We start from the raw sequence: 22992 nt of genomic DNA on the forward strand, positions 1-22992 counted from the left end.
AATCCCATTGTCTTCTGTTTTGTATTTATTGCTGATGTGAAGTCAGCATTGTCATTACAGTTGGTCTCCTTCGTGTGTGTATGCGTGTTTTTTTATTGACTGATTTTAGTATTTTCTCATTATACTCAGCCATTGGGCTTTCATGTGCTTAGGTTTGGTTTTTCTGAGCTACTTGTGTTTATTAATTGATAATTTTAATTAATTTTGGAAAAACTTCCTCCATTATTTCTTTAATTTTTTTCTACCCAATCCTGCATCCTTTCCTTCTAAGACTCCAAACAGCTTTGTTAATTTATTGATATTATCTCACATCACCATCTTTTTTCTTCTATAGTGCTTCATTTTGGATCATTTCAATAGACATTTTTCAATTCAAGAATTCATTCTTTCACACTAGTATTTACTTGGTAGTTTGTATTTTTGATTTCAGAAAGTGTTTTTTCTACTCAAGAATATATTGTTTTAAAAAGCTCTAATTTTATTGCTGAGATTTCCTGCCTTTTCTCTCATTCTCTCCATCTTTCCTATGAATGTTTGATCAGACATGCATAATGATTAAAGTCCTTTTATGCTAGTCCCAATATCCAGGTTATTTAAGGAATTAATTTGTGTTAATTTTTCCCACATTGTGCCTCCTGTTTCTTACTTCTTAAAATTTGTTATTTTTAATTAGATATTGATTATTATATATAAAATAATAGGATTGTCTGAGCAACACTATTTTTCTCTTTCATGTTTTTTTTCCCCAGAGAATACAAGTTATTTTTTAGGACTAGTGGCTAAGTGAAGAGTTGATCCTTCAGATTTGTATCAATAATCAATTCGTTCTCTGCCTGAGCAACAAATCTAAGGACATTTATCTCAGGTTTATGGGGATTTGTCACACTTATAATATTTGGTTAAGTGTTTTTGAATAAGTGTATTGTTTTACTATTCCACTATTTAAATATAAATTAAGATAGACAGTAAGCTAAAGTAGCTACAAAATAGCAAAACACTAATAGTTTTTAACTTAAATGCATATATGTAGTATGTCTGGCTCGTATATTCTCAAATGTATGGTCTTAATTATATAACATGAAGAAACATTCCCAACAACAGCAAACTAATGAACAGTTAAGGAGATAAATGTCATAGCAGAATCTAGGGATACTTAGTATCAATATTTCTTTAAAAATAAAGAAAACTATATTGTGCTTCTTTCAAAAATGTTTCAATATGAAACAAAAAGTTGTGTGTGTGTGTGTGTGTGTGTGTGCATATATGTCAAAACCTAAGGATAATTCATTGGCCAACAACAACAAAATACTACTGTTGAAAATCATTTCGAAAAAAAAACGTTATGAGCTGAAAAATTAAGAATATACAGGGTATAAATCATACATATTTTACAACGATCTGAATTTATACATCTTTCCAAAATTACAAAGGTGAGAGAGAATGAAAAGAACCATTTTAAATGCTACTGGAATTAGTGCAATAGAGCATTACTTCACTAGAAATTGCTCATGGGAGCAAACCATATATAGGAGAAGTTGCAAAAGAAAGGATAAGTGTTAGATCATTTTTCTGTAAAATAATACTTGGAGCAGCATATACTCATGCTTAAATTGTTTATATTAACTATTTATTTACCTGTGGTCTCAGCTTAAAATACTGGAATACTGCAAATCTTGAAAGCCTTCCGTACAAAATTATCTCTTCTGTTTTAAATTCAGAAGTACTGAAGAAAGTATCACCAAAAATATAGAAAGAAGGGATGAGATGGAGTTAGGAATAAAAGAAGTGATAAGGAAATGAAACATAAGAATTCACAGTATTTCTTTCTTGTATATTTCTTAGAATTCCCCCATGATGCAATCTGGAGCTTTCCTTGCAGGAAGTTTTTAACCACAAATTTAATCTTTTTAACAGAAATAAGACTATTTCACTTAGGTATTTTCTTCTTGAATGATCTTGAGGAGTTTGTGTCATTTAGGTAATTTATTTCACTTAAATTGCCACACTTATTGGCAAAAGTTCCCTGTTATCCTCTTAATCTCTGTAAAATCGGTAGGGATATCTTCTCTCTCATTATGCTATCATTCATATACCACCTATCTCATATCACCACCTGATATAGGTAAACTGTCATACTTCTCTTTGTCTCTGATCAATTTTGTTAAAGTTTTAGTGATTTTATCTCTTGTGCCAAGGAAACAGCCTTGAGATTCATGGATTTTCTCTATTGTATTTTTTTCTATTTTCTGTATCTTTTTCCGCTCTGCCATGTATTATTTCCTTTCACCTGCTTATATTTGTGATTCTTTTTCTAATGTCCAAATGCAGACACCAATGTCATTGACTTGGTATCTTTCTTCTTTTCTGACATAGAGAGTTCTATAACTTCTCCATGTGTACTATTCTGGGAACATCCCCCAATTTTGATATATTGTATTTTTATTTTTATTCTATTCAAAAACTTTATAATTTTCTTTTGCCTATGTGCTTTTACATAGGCAATTTTATTTAGTGCACCAATGTTTGGAGATTTTTCAGATACCTTTCTATCAATCACATTAAAAGTTCATTTGAAGTTCCCCAGGGGCAGAAAGTAATTTAAAAAATCACAGGTGTGTTTTCAGGTTATGGGGAAGTGTTCAATCAGGAGTCAGAATTTTTCTGCATATTAGGTAGATGCTAATATATGGCTTATGTAGTAGCTGTAAAAACACCACTAACCATCGCCTAGATTTTATTAAAACCCAATATATTTTTATTAGTAAAAATTTTTCCAAGTCTGAAAAAGGAGGAAAGTAAGCTGAAAGACATTACAGGTATAACAAAAAGCTAGTTCACAGATTCAAAGCTAAAGTAAATAAAGTTGCCTGATATTCTGAGGTCATGGCAAGATAATTTGTGTACTAGTGATTAGTAATATGCTGTTATGTATATAGGAGTTGGAATGGATAGCATGGGGAAATTGCCAGTAAGGTAGAATGATGCCACATATGAAAATGTGATAGAAATAGAAATGATGCCACATATGACAAGCCAAAGACTTAGGAATGACAGAAGACAATAAAAACAGTTAACTCTCTATACTTACTTAGTATATCACAGCTGGGCAGTGAGAAATACTAGCTGACTGACTGTTTTTCTCAGACTAATTAATTCTCAAAAATATCTCAAATGGATACTTTTAAAATTGATGTAACTGCAATTTGGTAGGAAACCCAGCAAGAATTTTGAGCTAGAATCAGATAGAAGTCAAATTTTCATACACAAACTAAATACTTCTGTGGGTTTTTTGCCAGTTCTATCTTTATTTTCTTGTTTTTAAGTTAATGAAAGGTTAGGATAAAAGGCATTGAAATAAATGATGTTAAATTGGTTCCTGTAAAATTTCAAAATAGAGTAATAAATAAGAGTACTTAGAAATCTATGAGCTCTCTCAACAGATACGCATTTTTGAGGCTCACCAAATCCTTTTGACAAAATGTTATTATACTTTATACCTCATATGTTTTTAATGATGCATACTAATTCCATCTGTTTTACTAGAAGCATCATATCTCTTCACGATCATGTTGTTTCATATGTATTACCAGAGAATTCAGTTAACATATTTCAAATGCATGTCATTAGTCAAAAAATCACAACCTGTTTTTTTTTGGGGGGGGTGAAGAAATGAGGAATGCTTTATTTTATATATTCTAAAATTTACATGTTTTATAATCTATGTATTTTATATTTCTATCTCTATATTTTGCACATCCTAAAACCTACATCTCGAGAGAGTAATTTTCATGTATCAGCAAAAGAATATTTGCTTCAATTTTTCTTGGATCCTTTTAAAATTTAGCATTTGGAGAGAGAGAGAGAGAGAGAGAGAGAGAGAGAGAGAAAGAAAGAAAAGAAAGAAAGAAAGGATCTACTTGTAATCAACATTTTTTGAAAGTATGGCCATCCATTTTCTAATTAAGGCAAAGGAAGATAAATTGTTTGTTTGTTTTTCTTCCTAATATAGAAGATAGATTAGGCTATTTTCTTATGTTACACATGGATTACCTTGAAGAATTTGGGCACAGCTGGGCATGAAGTAGTTGCCCTACTTTAAAAGAATACAAAAGGAAATTATAGATCGAGGATACATGAATTTTCTTTATATTTTCCCCAGCTATGTTCACCACTGTCATAAACTTTAAATAAACATGCATGTTATTGAAGTAAGTATTATGGTAAGAATTAAGGTCTTGCTCATATGTTATGGATGAATTAACTGCTATAGGAATTTCCCTCTCATTATAAATAAGTACACAACCAAGCAAAACACATGAAACAACTGTTTTCAGATGGGACGATAGTGGTGCCTGGGTGACTCAGTCGGTTAAGTCTCCGAGTCTTGATTTTGGTTCAGGTCATGAGCTCAGGGTTCGTGAGATCAAGCCCCACGTAGGTCTCTGTGCTGACTGCATGAAGCCTGCTTGGGATTCTCTCTTTCCCTCTCTCTCTCTGCCCCTCCCCTGCTCTTTCTCTCTCTCAAAATAAATAAATAAACATTAAAAAAATAGTTTATAAAAATGGAAACTAGCAAAGAGGCCGAAGGGTGATTTGGCATGATCACCATAGATACCAAATCCATCCCCTACCTATAATTGCCGGAAACATTTATAGACAGATCAGAGCATCGACTACCGGGAGGAGATTTCAAAGTGTGTGTCGTTTAAAGGAGCAGGTGCTATATAAAAGAAAGTAGACACAATGTAAACGCAGGCATGGTTTAAGGAACAGGCGCATATAAGGGAGGTTTTGAAATGCATAGCTTCTGGTGGAGAAATGGGACAACAGCTAGCAGAGGGATAAGATCTTGCGAGAAGGAAACAAACAAGGCGACTGCCCCATTTTACATCCTGGAGGCAAATCTCAGGCTGTAGCGCAGGATGGGTGACAGAAACATGGTCGAGCAGTTAAGGAGATAGAGATCTGAGTTGACAGAGTTATATGACCTAGTTATACACAGTGCATTAGGCAGAGACCTCAGAATGATGTCATCTTACTAGAGGTGACAAAATAACCATAGACTAATCAAACAAGCTTGTCAAGTTTCAAACTGATCCTGACTAGCTTGCCTGTGTGAAAGAACGAGGTTGCATATTACTTAAAGAAACACAACAAAATCTCACACTTAGTAATGTGAAATTAATAATATTTGGAAACTGACAAAATTCTCTCCATGACCAAACTTTAAACAGACTCATCTGAGTTCCCATTCAAATCCAGGGTTTCTGTGTCCTTCTTTGTACAGTCTAGTATTAGCAAGGATCATGTCAAGTCTATCTAGCAAGAGTCTCCACCCTCCCTCAATACCTGATCAAATTCGGCATCCCACAGCCTTAATAGCTGATCACTCTGGCCTGTCCTCAGCAAAAATCATGTCAAGTCGGTTTTGTCAGAATCCCCCTCACCCCTAACTCTTCCTTCAGTAATTTTCCATCCACCGATACCCACTTTTCTTTATTGTATTGAGAATTGAGTTTGGTTCTATAGAGGTCACTTTCTCCCTATTACAGTAGATTCTTTTTAAAAAAAATGAAATGTATTTCCAGTGATTCAACTTTAGTCTGCTCTGATTGTCTTTGATTCAAAGCCAATAAAATGCTATCAGTTCTAGGTGCAGCTGAGGATAAAGGCAGCCACATAGCTATCTGCATCCCTAAGTTTTCCCTCATAAAAAGTAAGAAAATAAGAAGGGATAAGTTCTATACGAAAATATGCCCTTGGCATGATTGAAAGCAGAAAGTACAAACTGTGAACGAAAAGAGAAAAATCACCAATCTTAGCATGTAATTTCTCATGCTACTGCCTTAGCCTTAACCGGCCACGAGGCTATGTGAAGAGCAAAGCCATAATGAGAAAAGGTGTGGAGAAGAGAGAAGATGGAAACTAGCAAAGGGGCCAAAGGCTGATTTGGCATGATCGCCAGAAATATTAAATCCATCCCCTACCTATAATTGCTGGGAACGTTTTTAGACAGATCAGAGCATCGACGACAGGGAAGAGATTTCAAAGTGTGTGTGGTTTGAAGGAGCAGGTGCTATTTAAAAAAAAAAAAGTAAATACAATGTAAGGACAGGCATGGTTTAAGCAACAGGCGCATATAAAGGAGGTTTTGAAATGCATAGCTTCCAGTGGAGAAAAATGAACATAAAGAGGAGAAAAGTATTTGGCAATTGGGTGGTGAAGGTAAAAAGAAAAGAAAAATCTTAGGGTCCTATAAGGCAAAAGAGAACCACAAAATAGAATTCACATCCCTTTCTCACCATCAAAACAGACAAGCAAACAAACCCACCTTGTCTGATCTATTTTGCAAATACGTTCTCCTATTTACCAGCTGTCCTGTGACTTTCTGTGGTGCTAGTTTCTATGCAAAAGTGGTTTTATTTTTATGTCGTAAAATTTATCAATTATATTCTTCAATTCCCTCTGAATGTTGAAACACAGTTAGAAAGCCTTCCTCAACACCTAGATAAAAAAGAATTGACCCATGTCTTCTAGAACTTGCATAGTTGGATTGTTTTACATTTAGGTCTCCAATCATTCTGGAATTTATTAGTATGTTTATTAGTACATTTACTAGTATCTATCATACATAGATCTAATTTCAACTTCTTTCCCCCAAGTTACTACCATTTCCGATAGAAGAATGGAAAAAAATGTGAACCATCATATATGTGTATGTATGTGCATAAACACTCATATGTGTGTAAATATGTGTGTGTGTGTGTGTGTGTGTATATATATATATATATATATATATATATAAAGATTCAGTCATATTCATAGTTAAAGAGATGCAAATTAAATTAAAATAACACACCATTTCTCATCTATCAGATTGGAAAAATTAAAAAGCATAACAAATTCTGTTGGCAAACAATCACTCTCATACAATGCAAGTGGAAACACAAATTTGTACAACTGCTCTGGAGGGGAATTTGTCAATAAATCACAAATACATGTGTGCTTATCTTTTGACTCAGCAGTCCCATTTTTAAGGCTCTATCCTAAAGCGCCTCTAAGAATACAAAAATATATACGGACCAATTAATTTAACATTGCTTTTAGTTTCAAAATATCACATATAGTATAGCCTGAATCCCTTACATAGGAGAATATTGAAAAAAAAGTATGCTATACCTACATAGTGCAAGTATACGTAGCCATAAAAAGAATCAGAAAGATCTTTATGCACAGTTTTGTAGTGATTTGCAGAATATATTTTTAAATGAAACACCCTAAATGCACACAAAATGTATAGTATATTTCAAGCAAAAATATAGGAGGTAGAGAAAACAGAGATGTATGTGCTCATTGGTACTAAAGAATTACAGAAGAGATCATTTACAAACTAAAGAGATTATTTACCTACTAGGAAATACATTGATAAAGTTGGCATGAAGAAATATGGTGGTAAGGAAGGAAAAAGAAAGCATTATTTCTCTGAGCATAATAGCTTTGATTCCACAAACTATGGCATAGTTTCACATAAGCAAAATACAAATTAATAATTAAAATCACTGAGGTATGAAGGAAATCAAAATGGAATACACATAGTGTATTAGTCAGGCTTCTCCAGAGATGGGGAACAAAAGAACTAACCTATGTAACTTTGGAAAACAGCATTTTCTCTAAGGCTAAAAATAGGAAGTGTACATTAGTTAGTAAATCAGTTTCCCATGGGGGCATGGGTGAGCAACTCAAATATTACTGTGTTTGTAGGATTATTTAAATAAATAAATGTATTATAAATAATAAGAGTGAGGTTTTCTGGCCACCAAAGAAAGTGTCACAATAAGAACAGGGAGAGGGCTAGCATAAGCCTGTAGTATTATTAGATTTGACAAATCAGAGAACTTGCGGTTTTTAAGATAGAGAGAGAGACAGAAATAAACATAATTGTGTGAGCACTCTTGAGTCAGAACACACACACATTTTATATATATATATATATATACATATATATATACACATATATATGTGTATATGTGTACATATATATGTGTATATATATGTGTGTATATATACACATATATATGTACACATATATGTGTATATATATATGTGTATATATAAGTGTATATATTATATGTGTACATATATATGTATATATATATATGTGTGTATTACTAGTCAGAACACACACACATTATATATATATATACATGTATATACACATATATATGTGTGTGTATATATATATATATATATATCTCAGATATCATATATATATCATAGCCCTATCTGCTGAGAGGACCTAGAAACAATGACATCCCAATAGCAATGAATATGCTTAGTCTTGGAGTTTGGCTTCTAAATTCCATTCTCCAATAAAAGAAATTAACATTCTTTGGAGAAGTAGATAATTACTAGTATTTGGACAGAGAAAACACAAGGTAAGCCTGGAATATATTGTAGTGTCAGGCAATAACAAAGTCCTTGAAAAAATGATGGGGGGAACGGCAAAAGGACACAGGATCCAAAACTGAAACAATTTGGGGAAAAAATAAATAAATAAATAAATAAACAAATAAATAAATAACTGTAATACTGGATTATGACACAAAAAATAAAATTAATATCACGAGTCCATTCTGATATGACTGTATCATAAATAAATAAATAAATAAATAATAAATAAATAAATAAATAAATAAATAGACAAATGACAGATTTGCTTATAGAAGAATTCCTGTTAATAAATGCTAGAGAAATGAAGGAAATGACCAAGTGCCATTAGGCAAACAGTAGTAATTTCTGCAGTTTGCTAAGAATCAGTGAGTAAAAATTTGGAAGCAGTAGAATATAAGCATAGTAACAATGTATCCTCCTTAAGATATTTATCAATCACAAAGGGAAAAAAATATTAAAACTACAATGAAGAAACTCAGCAGATCCAACCTTATGCAAGTGAAAGACAAGTAAAAGGAGGTATATAGCAAATTTATTCTTAATAGCCAAACCCTTGAAACAATCCAAATGGCCAGCAATGTGAATGTATATACAAAATGTAGTATACTCAAAATTGAACACTATTTACCAATAAAAAGTAAAAAGTAAATGATTGACACATGTAGAAATATAGATGAATTTTAAATGTATTTTTCTGAGTGAAGAGAGCTAGACCCAAAAGACTGTTTTATGCCATCCCAAAAAAGCAAAGCAGAATTCTGGTTGTAGACGCAAGGCAGGATGGAAGAGAAGAAGGGACTGATATAAACCGCTATGGAGAATTTTGCAGTGATACTAATACTCTATGTCTTGATTTGGATGGTAGTCCCAAAATTAGATGTGCTTCTCAAAATTCATAAAATTGAACTCTTAAAATGGATGATCTTTTTGTAGGTAAATTTTATCCGAAAAAGGCAGAATTTTAAAATGGGTGTGCATTCCATTGACACTGCATTGTCAAATGATGCCAAATAAAACTATTTTCCAAAAGAAATTGGCAGGAAGTCCATTGAAATTGATTAGGCAAATCTGGAGGTCCCCTGGAATTTTATTTACTTGAGCCAAATGAGAACTTAAGTTTCAGGCCTGAGAATAGGAGACTTCAAGAACAATGAGTCTTTTGAACCTGGAAATCCAAAGGAGTTTGGAATCTGGGAAAGCTACTTGATGAAGCACTGTCTTTAAGAACAAAGTAGGTGGTAAGTAAGGCAATGAAGTCCAAACCGCATTATCAGGACAATAATAGTAAAAACATCACATTATTTCTCAAAACTTTGTCACTTGAACATATTTGTGCCTTGAGTTCTTTTTCTCTTATAGAACGAATTTCATAAGACTTGGTAACCAGTGAATTATGAGAAAGCAGAAAAAGGAGAAACAAGCATAAATCCAAAGCATTTAATACAGGTGATACTCAGAGTCAAGTTCTCGAACTTGGTTGGGGTAGTAAGTTATTAAAAGGTTTAATCTGGTATACCTGAAAACATCTAGGTAGTTAAGTCCAACAGGAAGATAAAAATGAGAGTATTAATCTTCAGGGTGATGCTGGGATCAAAGGTACAGCTACGGGCACCGTATGTGAAAACTCAAAGTGATGAAAGCTATCACAATCTAGAGAAAAAAAAAATTCAGATAGAGAAAAGCAAAGCACAGAGAAAAGAATTTTCGAAATTCTTACTTTTGAGTAGGAAAGGAAGTAGCCAAATCAGTAAACAAAACAGAGAAACTGTTGAAAAAGAAGCAAGAGAATTAGGCAATCATAGAGTCCCAGATAATCAGTGTGAATACCATTCTTTCCTCTTTAGCTGTAAAACATATTCTGAGAATCTCTTTACTTTCCATCTTCAGTTTCCCTTTCTTTTCCATATATTCTTGTACTCTGCCTTTAATCAATTTGACACACCTACCTTACCTTGAAGGAAATTAAAACTGGATAGTATCCAGAGAATAGGAATATAGTAATTTATTATTTTATGCTAGGTTATGTTACGTTTTCACTAAAATGTGTTTTAAAAGCCACTACATATTAACGGTAGTTGGTAATTTTGTGCTGCTAAAGTTTCTAAGGCAACAGCACAACTCTTGCTATAATTAGCAGTCCATTATGCACGCATGTAATATTTACTGGGTGAATTATTAGAGATAAATGAATATCAGGCATTCACAAGTGAATTGTGTCATAAAGAACTTATAATTTTAAATTGAAAATAGTTGTGCTGTTATTTTTAACAAATGGCAGACAATACAGACTACAGTATGAATATCAAATTTAACCAGTATATTTATTGCCAGATTTTTGCCTAATTTAGAGATACTGAACCATCAATATATCTGTCCAAAAATGCAGCTTCTCACAGTTATAAGTAGAGAAAGACTTAGAGCATTTACTATATGCTAGGTAGTCCTAAACACATTAGGATTTTTTATACGTACCTCAAGCACAGGTTATTTTAGATATTAAATCAACAAGGACTCTGGATTATCAACTTTGTTCCTCATTGTGTCAAAACAGATCACAATATATTTTAATCTACTGGAAAATTTTCAAAGCATATTGACCTTTACAAAACAAAACATGTTTTTATCATCTATCAGGAAACTATAAAATTGTTTGTCTTTGGAATCAGTAAATTTAAATATATATGTATGTATATATATACATCTCTTCATGTACAGATTCAAAACAATAAAGATGGCTGTGGCTTGATATTGTAGGCACTACTGTAGGATCATTAGACAAGGTACACCTTTAATTTTTTTTAATGTTTACTTTTTTTAAAGAGAGAGAAAGCGCAAGTGGGGGGGAAAGACAGAGGTGGGGAACAGAGGATCCAAAGCAGGCTCTGTGCTGACAGCAGAGAGCCCCATGCAGGACTCCAACTCATGAACCCTGAGATCATAACCTGAGTCAAAGTCGGATGCTTAGCTGGCTGAGCCACCAAGGCAACATGATACACCTTTGAACCATAAGTGACAGCACAGTCCCTTCCTTAGGGAGAAAGCCTGACTTTTCATAGAAACATTCATACTCTGAACTAGGCGGCAAAGTCAGCCTTTGTCCCCTCCATCCCTGGATACTTTGTCCAGGGTTTTAATAGTTATTTCCTGAACTTTCATGCCACTCAAATGGCCTATGCAGCTAAAGCAATATGATTATGTAATTTTAAATAAAATGGAGAATACGGTGGAAGGTTTAGATAGTTATGTCTCCACAAATTCCCTGGCCTTCATATGTTTGCATCCTTCACTCCCCTTCCAGGCAATGATCAAGCACTAAATGACAATAATTGTATTTGCTGAGAAGAAAAAAATACCATCTGCATTCCTGGGCATTTACACTGTGTGGAATTTTTTTGAGAACATCCCATACCACTCACTCATGACAATGTTAGTATAGTCATATTAGTACTAGAGTTATTCTCCCAGAAGAATATGATAAAATGATATATTTTTTCCTAATTCAGCTTTCTGGTGAATGATAGAACTGGAAAGAATATTGGAAAGTTATTTAGTGTAATGCCAAGTTTGTAGGGAGAACACAGGTGCAGAGATGTCAAGGGGTTGACAATATTGGCATCCAAAGATCATCAACAGAAGTGTCAATGAAAACCATCTTTATCGAATCAATCAGCCTACTAATTATATTTCAACCTCTTTTCTACTAACTAAAATGTAGAAAATCTTTTTGCAGTGCTCCAGAATGATGATATAAAAAGTGTTAAGACAATCTTGTAAATTGGGCTTTTAAAATTAATATTCACTTTTATCCTTTGCAGTTTTATGGAAGGTAATCAAAATAGTTTGCATGTTAAATCACATGTAAAATAAACTATCTTTTTAGTAGGGAGATTTGCATTAAAATTCAGTTCTGCTGATGAATTTATCAGTGAGATCTTGGTTGGCTCATGACCAAATGTTATGATCCATTTCAATCTTTTGAGTGCTAATATAATAAGCAATATTGTATAGAAAAAGCTTTAAGATTTGCTTCTTTTATTATGCACATTTAGCCACTTTCAAATTCCCCAAAATTATTTTGTACTATGTGTGTTATAGCCATTACGAGGTAAGTCGGAAAGGCACAAAGGACCAGACCATACTTTTTGCTTAAAATTTTGTTCATAAGATCACCCTGAAAGGCTTATCCTTTGGATATCAGGTTTTTATATAATTCATAGATATAAAGTACTTTTAAAGCAATCTATGGTAGAATTTCAAGAGCAGATAAGCAGATTGATCTCAGAAATACTTGTAGGTTAAATGAAAAACTCAGTAGGAGTTGAAATGAATACAGGAGTAATTTCAAAATGTGGCTTGCCTATTTTCAACTCCATAGGCTACTACTATACTTGGATTAAGGGGAGAAATGCAAATGAGTTAGCATGCACAGATATTGACAGAACTGTTAATAAAACTCATCTTTACTACTAATCAATCGACTATATTTTAACTTCTACTGTCTTTTATAGACAACTATGCAATAAAAGTTTCTATAAAAGAACCTCAGACTCTACAAGTGGCATTTTCAATTAGAAAGACATGGGAAGCATATAACATGAAATATACACTTCTGTGGATAAAATCTGGCATTTAGCTATTGATTTAGGTTTAAAAGAATTTCCAATTGAGTGAGAGGAAGGCAGAGTAGCTAAATGACATAAAATTATATTCTTTAAGAGATAGTGGTAAATATTTCTTAGCACACTAAAGGGCAAAAGAGTATTTCTTTCCTAACATCATATATACTTGAAGTTTTTGCTCTTATAACTATTTTTTCATATAAATTTTACAGACACCCACATGGATGCAAAGATTGATCTCTCATGAAACACCTTATCATCTTTGTATTTTGTCAGAGTTGTTTTCTTGGGTGGACTTTGGAGGTGTCAAGAGTCAGACTATAAAGGAAGACCTTACTATAATCGTTAACAAGTAGGCATATTCTTTTAAACTCTCAGATGAACTTGAACATATAAGCTCCATGTAAAGGCCACAGAACCTGGTAACTATAAAGTGTCTCTCCTGCAGGGATCCCTTAGTGTCTACTGGGCATGATGTGTTTCTAAAATTGGTGCCACTTGTATAAAGACTTTTCTCCTGTGTGGTTTCTCCACTAAATATGAAGACCTAAATTCTAGATGAAGCTATGACCGCACGTCAGATTGATGGGCTTTCTTTTCTTTGTGGATATCTTCATCAGTTTAAAGATCAGGTCTTTGAAAGAAGCCTTTGTTATTCAGAAGACAATTATTGACAAATTCTATTTTCCGATTTGTTTGATAAATGGTCAAGTGTTATTTTCATTAGGAAAAGTCCTCACGCTATGTAGAGTCACAGGTTTTTTATTTCATAAAGTCTCTTATTTGGCCTTGGCAAATGAAGGCCTTGATGTAGTGGATAAAATAGATGGTGAACTAAGGTATTCTCTGTAATTCTTCTTTGGAGGTTTATTCCTATAAATGCTCTTCTGTCAGTGTCATTCTTGATTGATTGCAAAATGGCATTTGCTTTCAAGATAATTCTAGTTCATTCGTTGAATCACTGTATTTTATGTCCTGAGGAAACACCATTTCCATGTCCACCCTTTGTGTTCTTTTTTAAAGTTTGTTTGTTTCTTTCTTTATTTATTTACTTATTTATTTTGAGAGAGAGAGAAAATCCCAAGTAGCTTCTTCTGCCCTGTCAGCACAGAGCCCAAACACAGGGCTCCATCTCACAAACCATGAGATCGTGACCTAAGCCAAAACTCAAGAGTCTGACACTCAATTGACTGAGCCACCTAGGCACCCCCCCGACCCTTTGTGTTTTTTAAACACAGTTTTAAAAGTTTCATATTATTCATTTTAAAAATTCTTACTGCGTTTGTTCTTGAACTCTGATAATTCTCCTTGAAAAGTCACCAAGAACTTTCTGATTTTCTCACATTTTTAATCTACTTTCTTTGACGTTGTTAGGAAAAGAAACACTTGAAATTTGATGTATCTATTAAATTTAGAAATAGACATTCTCTATACCCCAGCAATCCTACCTTTTTTTTTTTTTTTTTTTACATTATCTACTCCTGGAACACACTTATATACGTGGATCATTTATATTATTATGTTCTTAAGTGTTTACAAGGGTCATTTTGCCTGAATTTTTGTAGTGATACAAAATTTTTGAACAAACTTAATGCCCACCTATAGGGGCATGTCTAGGTCATGATATGTAAATGCAATGGAATAGCATGAAACATTTTGAAAGAATGATAAAGGTCCATATATATTAACAGGAACATTCTTTAGGAGATATGGTTAAATCAGAATGAGATCTTGCCATCTGCCATGATATAGATGGAGCTAGAGTGTATTATGCTAAGCGAAATAAGTCAGAGAAAGACAGATATATGATTTCACTCATGTGGAATTGGAGAAACTTAACAGATAAGCATAGGGGAAGGGACGGATTAAAAAAACAAAAACAAAAACAGAGAGGGAGGCAAACTGTAAAAGACTCTTAAATACAGAGAACAAACTGAGGGTTGATGGGGGGGGTGCATGTGGGGTAAGTTAAATAGGTGACAGGCATTAAGGAGGGCACTTTTTGGGATGAGCTGGGTTTTCACATGTAAGAGATGAATCACTGGGTTCTGCTCCTGAAGACAAGACTACACTGTATGTTAACTCACTTGAAAAAAGATACATGAAAATTAAGAAAAGAAATAGACAAAAACCAGAAACAATTGAAATAAGAACTTAAATGAACTTCAGAAAGTAATATAAGAAATAGGCAAAACCATATCAGATTTGAAGACTAATGCATAAGGTTCCCAAGGGGGGGTAGATTCAAGTGAAAACTTAGTAAATAAATTTTTTAAAAAAACTTGTAAGAAGAGCTGGAATCAGCCAAGAAAATGAAAATGAGATTAAGGAAAAAAAAGGAAACAAAACAATCCAAATATAAAGAGGTTGGAGATGGGCAGATGAGGTTGAGTACGTGACAAATGGTGACTATGAAGAAGAAAGCCAAAACACTAAAATAAAATAAAACTTAAAAGAGTAATTCAAGAAAAATTTTCAGAAACAAAAGAAAATGTGAACCTCCACTTTGAAGGAGCCTATTGAGGAAACTGACCAAGAACAAACAACTCTAACATCTACTCCAGTGAAATTATAAGACTTGAAACGGAAAGAAAAAATCCAGAGGGCCTGAGGCAAAAAGATAAAATAAATCCACAAATGCAAAAGAATCAGAATGATATCAAATTCCTCTTTCAAAAATATGTAATAAAAGGCAATATGGGGCAGAATTTTCAAGAAACTTAAGGAAATAAAGGAAAAACCATAAAACTTAAGTGCAGGACAAGTTATCCAAGTTTCGAGGGCACAAGAAAACAGGCTTGAGTAGGGCAGAACTCAGAGAATACTTTACAAATGTTTCCCAAAAAGTCTATTCAGGGATGAGCTTCAGCCAAAAGATAACTGAAACAGCAATGTAAAAGGACTGGCAGGTAAGCATTTCACAGATTTAATTAGAGAGCTATGTTTAAAACAAGGGTGGATTCGTGGATTAAAAGTCTATCAATAGAAATAGCACTTCTAATTTATTTTGACAAAGAGGAAATAATACAGCTAATAAAATGAGAGGAGAAGAGAAGGTAATGTAGAATAGTATAAATTGACTGTAGTAAATGAGCATGTATGGGATTCAAAGGATATCATTTAAAGAAAGCAAAAGTTAACTAAGGAAAATGGGTTTAAGAATCTGCAAATAGTATTAATACAAAAGTAGTGACCAGAACAGAAAGGCAAACCTTCCTGAAAGCCCAAAGAAATTAGAGAGCAGTGGGAAACAGCAAGAACAAAAACTAATAACCCAGAAAAGCAAAGAGATAAAGAAACACAGTACTTAGGACATAAGATGGTACAACTCAGACGAAGAAACACAAATACCGTATGATGTCGCTCATGTGGAATCTAAAAACACAGATGAATAAACAAACAATAAGCAGAATCAGACCTATAAATACCAGAGAGCAGAGGATGATGGCTGCTTGAAGAGGGGGCTGCGGAGATGGGCAAAACGGGTGAAGGGGAGTGGGAGACACAGGCTTCTAGTTATAAAATGGGTAAGTCACAGCTATAACAGGCCCAGCATAGGGAATATAGTCAGCGGTATTGTAATAACATTGTATAGCGACAGATGGTAGCTATAATTGTGGCGAGCACAGCATAACATACAGAGAAGTGAAACCACTATGTTGTACGCCTGAGACTCATGCAACATCATGTATCAACTCTACGCAGATAAAAAAGTTAAAAATAAATAAATACAAAAGATGAAATGACAGAATTGAGACCGAACGTAAGAATCGTATCGACAAATACGAATGGGCTTGACTTGGCTCTCTAAAGAAAAATAACTTAAAATTGGCTTATAAAACAAAATCTAACCGTGTGGTATGTACAAGAGACACACTTAAAATTCAGTGACTCAAACGGGCCGAAAATAACAGAATGCGTAAAGATTGACCAGACAAAAAGAAAACAGAGCTTAGAAATCTGATAGCAAAGTCGACTTCAGCCCAAAGGCATTAAGTGAGACCAAAGAAGAGATACGTTATAATATTAAAAGCCACAAACTAAAATGAGGATAGCAGTAAAGCCTAATAAACATAAGCAGTTAGCAAATCGTATAGAAACCGTGATGATTCATTTTATGTGTCCATTTGAGGGGGCCCGGAGATGCCCAGGTTAAACATTATTTCTCGGTGTGTCTATAAGGGTGATTCCGGATGAAATTAGTATTAGAATCAGTAGACTCAGTATAACAGACTGCTCTCAGCAATGCAGGTGGGCACCGTCCAATTCATTAAGGGCCTGATTAGAACAAAAGAGAATGTGTCCCCTTCCTGTCTGCCTACCTGAGCAGGGACTTCAGTGTTCTCTGGCCCTCGGACTGGGACTCACAGCATCAGCTGATGTACACCTGCTCCCCAAGCCTTTGGACTCAGACTGGAATTACACTACCAGCTTTCCTGGGTCTCCAGCCTGCAGAGGGCAGATTATGGGACTCCTTGATCTCTGTAACCGTGTGAGCCAATCCCCTCACTCTCCTAGAGCCTGGGGAGGCCAAGATCAAGGCATCAGATTTGGTGTCAGGTAAATGCCTGCGTCCTCACTCACTGCCATCTTCTCACTGTGCACTCACATGACAGAAGGGCCAGGGAACTCTGTGGGGCCTCTTTTATAAAGCACTAATCCCAAATATGAGGGTGGCCCAATCACTGTCTAAAGGCCTCACCGCCTAATAATATCACCTTGGGGATTAATATTGCAACGTATGAGGGGCGCCTGGGTGGCTCAGTCAGTTAAGCATCCGACTTCGGCTCAGGTCATGATCTCACAGTTCGTGGGTTCGAGCCCCACGTCAGGATCTGTGCCGACAGCTCGGAGCCTGGAGCCTGCTTCGCATTCTGTGTCTCCCTCTCTCTCTGCCCCTCCTCCGCTCGTGCTCTGTCTCTCTCTGTCTCTCAAAAATAAATAAATGTAAAGATTGCAACGTATGAATTTTGGAGAGACTGGGATATTTGGAGGGACAAACAGTCTGACCATAGCACGTATTTTATTCATTATGAATAAAACCTAAAATTGTATCAAACATAATTATGGCAGTAACTTGTTTATCTCATTCATGAGTATAGTATTAAACCTACTTAGTCCCATCATCTTCCTCTTTATCTTCCATGCTCCAGGAATTTCTTTTATATCTCCCCTGCCCCTTGGAATCACTAGAGCCAACCAAAAGTACTGCATCAAAAATAATAAACGAGAGAGGCACCTGGGTGGCTCAGTCGGTTAAATGTCTGACTCTTGATTTTGGCTCAGGTCACGGTTTCACAGTTCGTGGGCTGGAGCCCTGCACTGGGCTTCATTCTGGCAGTGTGGAGCCTGCTTGGGATTCTCTCTCTCTCCCTCTCTCTCTGCTCCTCCCTGTCTCATGAGCACGTGTGCACACACGCTCTCTCTTTATCTCCCTCTCAAAATGAATAAATAAACTTTACACAAATTATAAATGAGAAAGGCAATACTCTTGACTCAGAATATTAACAAAACTCAAATGAATGTGTTTACACACACTTTCACAAGCACACACTTACATGCTAACATTCACATTCACATACTGAGCCCTGAGGATAGTTGAACAAAAAGCTATTGCCTTTAAGGCAATTCGGCATTCCCAGATGATATGCTAATGAAGCAAGTGAGCAGTTCTAAGTCACTGATATCACATCATTCAGCACACAATTTCCAAAAACAAGTTAACGAACCAGTTTTTAAAAATCATTGAGAATAAGCACTGTTTGACACATACTAATGGAGCCAGTCCATTTGCTTGCTGAAATCGACTCTATCTTGGGTCCTTTCTAAACTAAAGCAAGCTTGACATCAGCTGTCATCAGAAATGGTACAAGAATAAAAAAGGATAAGTGTACCCCGAGACTGTTGATAGAAATACTATTTTCTCTCCTGGAGTAACTATATTCAAACCACGGTAACACCATAAGAGCTAATTACCTGATGAAAATGTTCTTGTGAATAGCTCGTGCCTCCAGAGAACTCTTCTTGCTAGATTTATTTAAAAATATTTCAAGTAGTAACTCTTTACAGTACACAAATATTTCTCATTTTGTTAAATACCTTTAAAGTAATTATTCAAAAAACTTGAATAAAAAGAAGATAGGTTTCCTCATTCGGAGGTACTTGTGTGTCCTTGTCTGTGTCTCTGGAGGTTTGTGTTTGCGTGAGCACAGACAAACTTGGATTCTGTCCGTCTGTTGTTTCACATGTACATTCTCTCAGACAAATATCCACGTGTATTTTACTGCTCTTGGAAATGCTTCAGTTCAGAGTTTCTACTTGAAATATTTTTAGGTAAATCTAGAAAGAAGGGTTCTCTGGAGATATGAACTATTTATTATAACATTCTTCTATGGTCCAGCAGGAAATGTCCTTTTCTTCATGCTTTCAGGTCTCTTTACTGTCTATAACCATTTTTGTTAATCCAATTGATCCCTGCTGGATTATTGGTGGTCTTTCATTCATCTGCAGGAACATCTTTGGAGGGTTCAGAACTTTATCTGAAAAAACATCAAGGCTCTACCTGACACCTAGTTCTATGTAGAGGAAAATTCTCCCTCCAGAATTCTCTTACCCACTGACTGTTTAGTCTCCCAAGATTATATATCACAGTCTGATGCTTTAATGTTTATTGTCATCTTTTATCCCATTACTTTTGGCATTAAAATTTCTACTTCTTTGATGATCTTTATGTCTAGACTCTGCATTCATGACTGCCGACTTATCATTTTATCATTTTGTCTCACTACTCTTTCACCAAGGAAGTGTATGAAGAGCTTAAAACTTTCCACCTCAATCCAATTTCTGCCATTACCATAAAAGAAATAAATGTGAGTGCACACACACACACACACACCTGTCAACATGTACACTTTATCCAGCAAATCAATCTCAAATCATTTAGCTTCTCTCCTCCAACAATCATCAGCTATAGTGTATTTCAATCAATCATAATCAGGATCATAACATAAAATATATCACAAAAAAAGATCCCATGTCTGAAATAAAAAACATTGCATGCTCTCACCACTAGCTCCTTCCTCTACCTCTCTGTGACTTTATGTATATTATTTCTATTTTTTAAAAATTATTTCCACCTTTTTGAAATTTATTTTTTGAGACAGAGAGAATGTGAGGGTGGGGGAGAGGGTGGAGAGAGCAGGAAACAGAGGATCCTAAGTGGGCTCTGAACCCTGAGATCATGACCTGAGCTGAAGGTGGACACTCAACTGCCTGAGCCACTCAGGTCCCCCTTCACTTTTAGTTTCATTCAGACAAAATCATCCACGATCTGTGCTCCTTTGCTATCCCACTGCTTTCAGTCTAGTGAGAGACACAGTGGGAAAAGAATTATATTACAGTATGATTCAGTGCTGTGACCGGCCAGCACTTTCTCAGATTCCATGGGTTTTATTTACTTAATATCTCCCAGATTCATCCACTTATTTTCCATATTTACTGCATGTTTTTAAGAATTGATCACAGTCATCTCTTGCCCGGCTGACTCTGACACTTCCTTAGTGAACATTTCTGACTCATGGATTATATGTGTTCAATCCATTTCTCATGATGAAGCCTGAGGGATCTTTCTAAAATGAACATTTTCTATTTCTTCCTTGTTTAAAATATTTCAGCAGCCATCGCGTTGATATGGGAGTAAAAACCAAATTCTTTAATATAGTTTATAGGATGCCATACTTATATAATATATATTTGTAAGGGACATATATTTATATAATATATATCCCTAAAGTATATTTTCTCTGCTGTCTTCTCTCCTTGCTCTCACCACATGTCCTTGCATGTAATCTACAGTTTAGCCATACTGCATTGTTTTGGACAAATTATGCTTCTTCACACCCAGCAACTTGGCACATGCCATTTCTCTGATGGATAGGCACTGCTTGGATATACTGATGGATATACTTAACTTTCCCAACTTTCAGTTAAATTCCATTTTCTCTAGCCTCAGGCTTTCGGGGCACTGGTGAAGAGGGCAATTTTTTTTTTTAACTGCATTTTTCAGCCAGGTGGAAGGCTAGGACTGAATACAACCTAAATTATGCATCGATTTATGCCTTGAAATAAAAAGTGCTATGAATTAATAATGTCCATGCCTCTAAATACAAGGTGCTATGATTAGCAAGAGGCATCAGGTTCACCGTCTAAATTTATACTTTCCTTCCTGTTGTTTTGACTTCATTCATGGCCATGTGAGGGAAATGCGCTGTGGGATTCATGTCACGAACACACACTCGCAGTGTGCCACATGGGTCTCAGTTGGCTCTGAATGTGTTAATCACCTAAACTCTACCCTTGAATTTAGATTTCAGACACCTCGACTCTGACCATCACATATGAAGCTAGAGCTTAAAAAAGAAAATGTGAGAAAAAAACAGGGGTCCTAATTATGAAGGAAACATGCCGCCTTCTTGGATGTAATAAAGAAAAAAAAAAACTTCTTGAAATTGCTGCAAACCAAAGGTGAAGAAAATTTGAAACATGTGTGCCTGGTAAACTACCTTTCCATAAATGAGGTTTTCATATGAAATCAAAGAATAATACATTTTCTTTAAAGACCTGCTTCTTTACTTTTATCTTATCTTCAAAACAGGAGAAGTCTGAAGCAGTGGGGGTATGAAAGAATTAAAAAGGAAAACAAGCTTGTTAAATTGGAAGAAGAGAGAGAATTCCTTAGGAGAATGTTTGAAATCTTGAAGAACAGAATAGACAGATATGAAAAAGAAATGAATGTGAGCCTAGTTGCTTTTGAAGAGAAAATTTCAAAAGAAAGATACTTTAGGTGTTACTAAAGCCAAGAGAATAATTATGACCCAAAATGAAAATGAAGAGAGTCAGAGTGGAGGGATATGTCCAGAGGGATCCCAAATCCCATACAGGGTGTGGAGTCATATTGTTAATGTAGAGAGTCTGTAATGAGAACAATTGATGAACAAGCCATTGAAGACTGAGTCAACTTCGCCAAGTGGTTACTTTACATAAAAGATGAACAGATTTAAGAGGCAAAAATAGGAATGTCAGACAAAGTATTAAAATATTACTAGGAGAGTTTCACATGGCAAAATTACTGTGGTTGGAGATGTAGGTATTGCCTGTGATCTATACTGATATAGAATATGAGATATACTGAAATGGCTCTTGGCAGGATTATGGTAGATTGAATGATTTCTTGGATTAATTGTTAGCCTATTAGAAACCATCTCCTGTATGCTATTGTCCAATTCAGAGAAGTAAAGGTAGAAAAGATTATTTTAATTATATTTTTAGTGTTTCCTTATTTATTTCTAAGAGAGAGAGAGAGGGAGACAGAACCCCAAGCAGACTCTGTGCTGTCAGTGTACAGCCAGACCCAGGGCTCAGGCTCACGCACTGTAAGATCATGACCTGAACCCAAATCAAGAGTCAGACACTTAACCAACTGAGCCGCATAGGCGCCCCAAGATTTTCTTTTTTCAATTTTTTTTAATGTTTATTTATCTTTGAGACAGAGAGAGTGCACAAGCAGGAGAGGGTCAGAGAGAGACGGAGACACAGAATCCGAAGCAGGCTCTGGGCTCCGAGCTGTCAGCACAGAGCCTGACGCGGGGCTCGAACCCACAAACCGTGAGATCATAACCTGAGCGGAAGTTGGACGGTCAACCAACTGAGCCACCCAGGCGCCCCAAGATTTTTTTTTTCAACGTTTATTTATTTTTTGGGGGGGGAACAGAGAGAGACAGAGCATGAACGGGGGAGGGGCAGAGAGAGAAGGAGACACAGAATCTGAAACAGGCTCCAGGCTCTGAGCCATCAGCCCAGAGCCCGACGCGGGGCTCGAACTCACGGACCGCGACATCGTGAGCTGGCTGAAGTCGGACGCTTA

This window comes from Lynx rufus, unplaced genomic scaffold (assembly GCF_022079265.1).
Source record: "Lynx rufus isolate CCGP_SWC_20201006 ecotype Redwood Valley unplaced genomic scaffold, mLynRuf1.p SCAF_5, whole genome shotgun sequence".
In the NCBI taxonomy this organism is placed as follows: Eukaryota; Metazoa; Chordata; class Mammalia; order Carnivora; family Felidae; genus Lynx; species Lynx rufus.